The sequence below is a fragment of the Crocodylus porosus genome, unplaced genomic scaffold (assembly GCF_001723895.1).
Source record: "Crocodylus porosus isolate Cpor-Errol unplaced genomic scaffold, CroPor_comp1, whole genome shotgun sequence".
NCBI classification, from domain to species: domain Eukaryota; kingdom Metazoa; phylum Chordata; order Crocodylia; family Crocodylidae; genus Crocodylus; species Crocodylus porosus.
In genome coordinates this window covers 69,926,590-69,933,535 of record NW_017728949.1, presented here as the reverse complement: position 1 = coordinate 69,933,535, position 6,946 = coordinate 69,926,590, and the positions used below count along the sequence as shown (strand labels likewise).

The window sequence follows — 6,946 nt, the reverse complement described above, 5'->3', positions numbered from 1 at the left end:
TAAATTGGATGCTTATCTTGCTGGGATCCTATGACCCCAGCTGACTTCCTGCCCTTTGGGCAGGGGGCTGGACTCAATGATCTCCCGAGGTCCCTTCCAGCCCTAATGTCTATGAAATCTATAAAATTATAACAAATGTGCAGTTTTTCCATGTGCAGTCAGGCCTCAATTTACATGGTATTTTTGCACGGTTTCTGTTATACACAATCAATTAATTGTGACCCTTTCTTTCTGTGCACAGTATGGATTCACTTTTATACAGTGCAGCATGGTCACCAAGATGCACCATGGTTGCCAATATGTGCAGACACGTCTAGAATGAGCTAGTCACTTCCCACCCTCCATCTAGCACACTGCTCTTAGTGTAGCTGGTAAGTGTATTGTGTTGTGGTGGAAGAAGAGGTGGGGAGGGAAGGGACGTGGGAGGGGGGGAGATCAACACCCCCGCAGTGAGGGAGGGAAGGAGGCAGAGGCTGGGGCAGGCATTGCCAAACTGGGCTGGGGTAGGGTGTGTGGGGGACAGAGATGTTGCTTGTACGAGGGACAGCTCCTACTGCTGCACGCACCCCGAGAGGGCATGGGTGACATGTGCCCCCAGATCTGCGCAGGGCAGGCTGCAGCTGTGAGCTAGGGTTGGGGCTGCATGGGGCTCTTCTCAGTGGAGGCTGAGCCAGGCTAGGCTTGGGGCAGGCGGTGGCACTGGAAAGGGACTATGGTAAAATATGGGGTGGCTGTAGCCCAACTACTCGTAGCCCCTTCCCAGGGCTGCCACTGCCCACCCTGAACCCAGCCCCTGCCAAGAAAAGCCCAGCACAGCCCCAGCTTCCCCGCCAGACAAGCTCCATACCACACCCGCCCCAGCTAGACAGCATCTAACCCTGCCCCACTCCTCCTTCACCACTGAGGACATTGATCTGCCTGTCCCCCCAACTCTTCCCTGCCCACTCCCCTTCCACCACACCAGGTTTACCAGCCACACAGAGCTCTCCAAGCTGCCAGGCTGTGGTCCTCATTGCCTGCGTGCTGCGTTGCAGCTGGCTGCGTGCATGCATGGGCATTTATTGGCCAAATTATCAGCCACACCTGGAACCTAAACCTTTATTTCCCATATACCCTTGATATCTTTTTACATAATTTCTATTTGCATGTTGTTTTTTCAAGAATATAACCATGGTGCAAATCGAGGCCCAACTGTATAGAATCTAATTCCTTGGCAGTCATCTTAAATTCAAGTAAATATGGTAGGAGGGTGGTGTGTCTGCATATAATTTATAAGCATGTAAGTTATACCAGGATCCACAGAGAACAGACGAGCAGCTATCTAAAAAACCACTAAACACACAGTACATGTACCACTTGGTGGAAATAGCAGGTCTTTTTGTCTCAAATGACTAACTTGGGATATGCTGCAATTGTTCTGGTGTAGGCACTGTATATCTTATACTACAAATGCCATTTTGATAACCAACACCAAGCTGGGTGAACGTATCCCAGTATATAGGCTTACACTATCTTACATTATAGAAATTGCTGATTTACCAATTACATCTCTTCTTTTATTCAGCTAACTACATCCAGTTTATATGGAATTCAACTGAAATCACTGTGTATCCTGGCCTCACTGCTCTCAATAGACTGCACAGAAAGGAAATATTTTTAATTCACCAAAATAATACTATGTAATATTTTACACCAGATCACTTCAATCGCTTCCATAAGCGCAGACTAGTATCTGGCAGTATTGTTTATGTCATGTCAAAAAAACCGAAAAACAAAATCAAGAGAGTCACTTCCTGAGAGAGATAAGCCAATGCAAGGTAAAAGTCATGCAGTTCACCAAATCTGAAGATGCAAACTCTCTGGTTCCACAGCAGCAACAAGCCTTTGAATGAGCAGAGGGAAATGTCCCACGCTCCCCTAACTATCCTAAGCTCAACAGTCATGCCAACAAACCTCAGCCAACTTAAATAATTCACACAACAAGATTTAATGGTTGCCTGTACAATAAAGTGTGCTGTATAAGTCCTATATCTGACAAAAGTTGCAGTCAATTTTCACCAAGCCACAAGAAGCCATATAAGCAACTTAGGGGCTCTTGCTCTGCCAAAGCAGCATTTAGTTAAAAAGAAGAGTTTGTTCCCAAACTGAACATAACCCTACCCCAAAAGTTAAATACTGACAAAAGTTACCACTGGTTGAAAATACCCACTAAGAATGACATACGCCTGCCACATTATATACACATCACATAACCAGACCTTAAAAAAAACCCCAACAACAAAAAGTACTCAGCTATAATGAAGTGCCATCTCTTCTGCCGTGAAATGTCTACGGAACCTAAGCTTGAATTTAAAAAAAAACAAAACAACAACAACAACAAAATAAATTTCAAAATGTTTTCCACTGGCAAAGATTACCTTCTAAACATGCAGAAAAGTGCAAACAAAACCAGCATGTCTATCTTCACAGAAAGACAGGCATTCCTACTCCTTTGAAAAAAGACCTACCTGTGGAAAAAAACCTAAAAGTTATTCCAGGAACCCAGCTGCCTCAGGAACCAACCATGTGAAATGGGGTGGGAGAGAAAAGAGATGAGAAGCTGTTGCTACTCCAGCAGACAGTCTTCCTGGGGTGGCCAAGGTCCCACATAAGGTAGTGAGAGGCTTTGCTTGTCTGAGATTATTTGTACTGTAGCAGTTCCATGGCTGAGGTTCCAAGGACCACTAGGTCTTCGTGTTAAGACATTCTTTTCTGTGTTAAAATAACAACAGATGTCAGCCTCAAAAGTCTGCAGTCTAAGATACATGGTATTCCTAGGATGGAATGTATAAGGCCTGCTAGCTACAGCAATTTTCATAACGACAGTGAAAAATAAACTCATTCTGACCCAACTTCGGGCATTTGACAACTGGCTTAGCTACTTCCCCTTACAAAAAGTAGTCAGGTTCCTGTTCTTCATTTTTAAAAATTAAATAATTTTCTAAATATTTACTAAAAATAAGGAGATTCCAAGATGGTATCCTTCTAGGAGCTGGAATCAGTAGGCATGGAATATTAAAAGTGGAAGGGCTTTTCCTAATCACTAGAGATTTTAACTTGTTTTCTGTTTGTTTTGTAGCATATAAAGTGTTAGATACCAACAAATGTGTCTAGGCCAGTTGCTCTCAATGTTTTGGACAATGTTTTTCTGTTTCTGAACATTAGCAATATGAGGTTCAAAGAGTAAGGAGGAAGTAGTTTCGGGTGCTCTAAGTGTCCCAACATGTTTAGCAGTTTAAAAAAAAAAAGCATACAACATGTTTATATTTCCCCAGTTTTGTGAAAATTCAAGGGCAAAAATGACTGAGAAAAAAAAAATAGTGAAACTAATGTACAAAACAGCTGTTAAATCTTTGCTCTGTGCCTTTAAGAAAACTATGTTTTTGCTCTTTTCAGGTATTATGTTTCTAAGTATTATTTGTAACAATTACGTAAAACATTAGACATGAGAATGATTTCTAAGTTAAAGCATAGGGACCATTTTAAAGGAACGCAGTTAATTCCTCAGGGATTGTTAAGTTTGAATTGGGGGGGAATGGGGAAAGGGTGAGAGAAAGAACACATGCAACTTTTTTTATTTGTTGAAACCTTTAGTATAGAGATATTAGAAACAAATGGTAAAAGTGCAAAGGTATGTGGCCCTTCCAGAGGTCAAACATAAAACACTTGTCAGTGACAAAAAACACCATATCACTGGAAACTGAAACTCCCTCCCCCATGGCCTCACAAGAAAGCAGCTTGATTTTACTTAGCTAAACTTTGGAAAGAACAATAAACTCATCTCAGAAGCATCTTCATCTGCTTTTGTCCAAAGTTTAACAAAAAGCCGGATGTAATCATGCCTCTATTTCAGTTCCAGAACAGCAAGACTTCCACTGTAGCATCCAAGCCACATGTGACAATAGTTCTGCAGAATAAATATGTGGCAGCACGAAGAGCAGCCAAGAACCCAGCCGGACTCGCAGATACCAAGAGAAGTTTGCACAGCCGGTGATCAGAAGTTGACTGCATTTCATTCAACTGAGCATATTTAATCTGAAAGGCATGACACCTCTAACAGGAAAGATTATATAGTTCTTTAAGAATTAAAATTGTACCTCTACTAAGCAGAAGTGCATTTTGAAACGGAAAGTAAGTAATGCCCGCAATATCTTCAGCGTTTCTATTACAACATCAGCACACAAAAGATAATTCATTCATGAAACTTTACTTAATGGTAGGAATATGATCATGAATCATATTAGTTTTGCTGACCTCGTTCTTTCCAAAGCAAAATGTTTCTCCTGTTACAAGTTCTCTTACCTATTAGTCAGGTATCCGGGTTGTAGCCCTATTGGTTATGGGGAAAGATTTTTGGTCTAAGAAAACCATTGCTGGTCTAATATAAGACATCATCTCTACTATGAGTCCTGACTGCCTTACTAATTAGTGTTACAGGGGTATAGGTTGTAGCCGTGTTGGTCTAGGGACACAGGCTGACAAAGTTCTTTGGATGAATCTTATATCTTTTAATTAGACCAACTCCAATAGTTAGGGGGGGAAAAAATTGTGAACCAAAAAGCTCACTAAAATTTCCCCCCCCCAACTATTTAAGTCGGTTTAATAAAAGATATCAGATTCACCTAAAGAACCTTGTTGGCCTACTACCCATTTGCAGCATAACATGCTCAGACTATGCTACAATACCACCAGGACAGGAGATTACAGTTAAAATGTCAAATGAAACCCTGGACATCACCAGGTGCAAATGTAACTTGACTAGAGACAATCCCACTCCCTGCCCAATATTGCAACTGCTGTAAACCAAACCACAGTGAAGACTATACATGCAACATCTTTGCTTTAACTGTAGCAGATCAATGATTTCACCAGCCCCAATGTCTATGAAATCTATGAAATTAAACACCCCTGCCAACATTTAGGGGGAAAAAAAGCTTTCAGTGGAAAGGTGGAAGCGGAACAGTCCTTGATTTTTTAAAAAAATGGGATGCGCCTTTTCCTCAGAAGGGAAGAGCCCACTCGGAGTGGGAAGGACGAGGCCAAGCCCAGGGGCCAGGCGGGGCAGGAGGGCGCTGGCTGGGCCCCGGGCAGGGAGCACGACCCGGCCGCAGGGCTAGGGCCACCAGACCAGGCCGCGGCAACTCTCCCCCCTCCCCCTTCCCTGCAAAACGCCCCGCTACTTGCATCGCCGGAAGCCTCCAGGCCCCTACCCGCGGGAGCGGCGGGGCTGAAGCCCGAGGAGGCGCCCCGTGGGCCCGGGCTGGGTGGGGTGGGGGCGGAGCCGGGTGCCGCACGACGCGGGCCGGGCGGTACGTACCGGAGCGCGGCGCGGGTGGGGCTCATGCTGCCGGGCCGGGGGCGCAGCCACATTCCTACCCCTGCGAGCGCCCCCCGCACCCTGGCGCAGCCCCTGCCGGCTTCCGTACGGCCGCCCGCTCACTTCCGGGGAGGGCGGGGTCGCGCCGTGACGTCACTGCGGCCGGGCCGCGACGTCGCCACTTCCTCCTAGGGGATGGGGGAGGGGTCTGTCCTGAGCCGCCGGCACCAGGGGGCGGTGCGTCAGACGCCTCATCGAGGGACCGCGCTTCCCGGGGTCGCCTGGCTGCCACTTTCACAGCAGGGAGCGGGGGGAAGGACCCGGCCATTGCATCTCAGGTGTTGAGACCTTAGCTGGGCCGCCCTGGTGCAGGGCTTGGGGGTGCTCAAACGCTGAGGAGACTGGGCCAGGTGGGCCCATGGTGTGACCCAGGCAATGACAGCTCTTAGGAAGCTTTTGGCGGTCGCGGCTCTGGGAACAGAGTCGACTCCCCCAGGGACGGCGGGTCTGGTTGCCTGCCCCGGGGGTCTCCAGTCATTAGGGAATCGATCTCCAGGAGAGTCACCGGGACATAAATGACAACGCATTCAACTAAAATAAACTTGATCTGAGCCTCCAAGCGGCCCAGAAGCGATAGAATCTGCTTGATGCAGTTGTGCAGTGGGTTTTTAAAACGCAGTGTTTGCATTCCTGATGTCAAGCCATAACTGTCATTACATCATGTGATGAAACCTCCTGGGATAGGGCTGGCAACCGCATTAGCAATACGTAGGGGGTGCACACAGGTGCCTGTGTACTCGGGTCGGCAGTGAAAGAAGTGCTGCTGACATGGATGGCGGCACCTGTGGGTGGTCGACGCTTGTCACCCCCCTAACACCGCTGCTGTTGTCTGCAGGAGCTCTATGCTTGCCGCCACCGTGCAGGGGTCACACTTCATTCATGGGCAGTTTTGAATCTAAGAGCAGGGCTCGCAGGAGGAACAGCCACATCTTCTTTGGGGTGCAGATCTGAATCAGCTCCCATAGAAACCCCTCTCGCTACTGGCTGCACTGACAAGGGACCATAGGCTTTAGTCTGAACACGTCTTAAATGCGCGGCTTTGTCTGCCATCATCTGAAAAGCTGCTGACAACCACCACACTGCTGCAGGCCTGTCTATGAGGAGGATTCAGTAATAAGGTTATGAAAAATACCCACGTGTTATATGCAGAAAAAGAAGAGGCAAGACTGCAACCCAGAGCTTCCTTGCCACCAACACATTCATCGTCCTTTCAGCTAAAGTGCTTCCCTTCATACGTAGCTGTTGCACCTGGCAAGTCCATGATTAACTAAAATCAGAGAGGCTTTCTGGGGCCTAAGCTCACCTCCTCACAGGCAGATTTGATTCAGCATCTGATGAAGTGAGGTGAGACTCAAAAAAGCTTCTGCATCTCCAGTTTAGCGAGTCTGTAAGATACATCTGTACACTGCCTTCCACCTGCCTAGAGACTAACATGGTTAGACTGCCTCTGTCAGACAGGTGATTGTTGTGTCAGATGAGAAACACTCGTCATGGAAGATAGCGGGGGGAGGGTCTCTAATTGGTTAATGG

General features: G+C 46.7%; 1 protein-coding gene across 1 annotated transcript in view; it reads right to left on the bottom strand.

Moving 5' to 3' along the window:
* SPOPL (speckle type BTB/POZ protein like) overlaps positions 1–5,483 on the bottom strand; it is a 52,491-nt gene extending 47,008 nt beyond the window's left edge. The window contains exon 1 of the mRNA XM_019554309.1: positions 5,357–5,483. The gene's annotated coding sequence lies outside the window, so the exon portion shown is untranslated. The remainder of the gene's footprint in view (positions 1–5,356) is intronic.
* Positions 5,484–6,946: the final 1,463 nt, after the last annotated feature.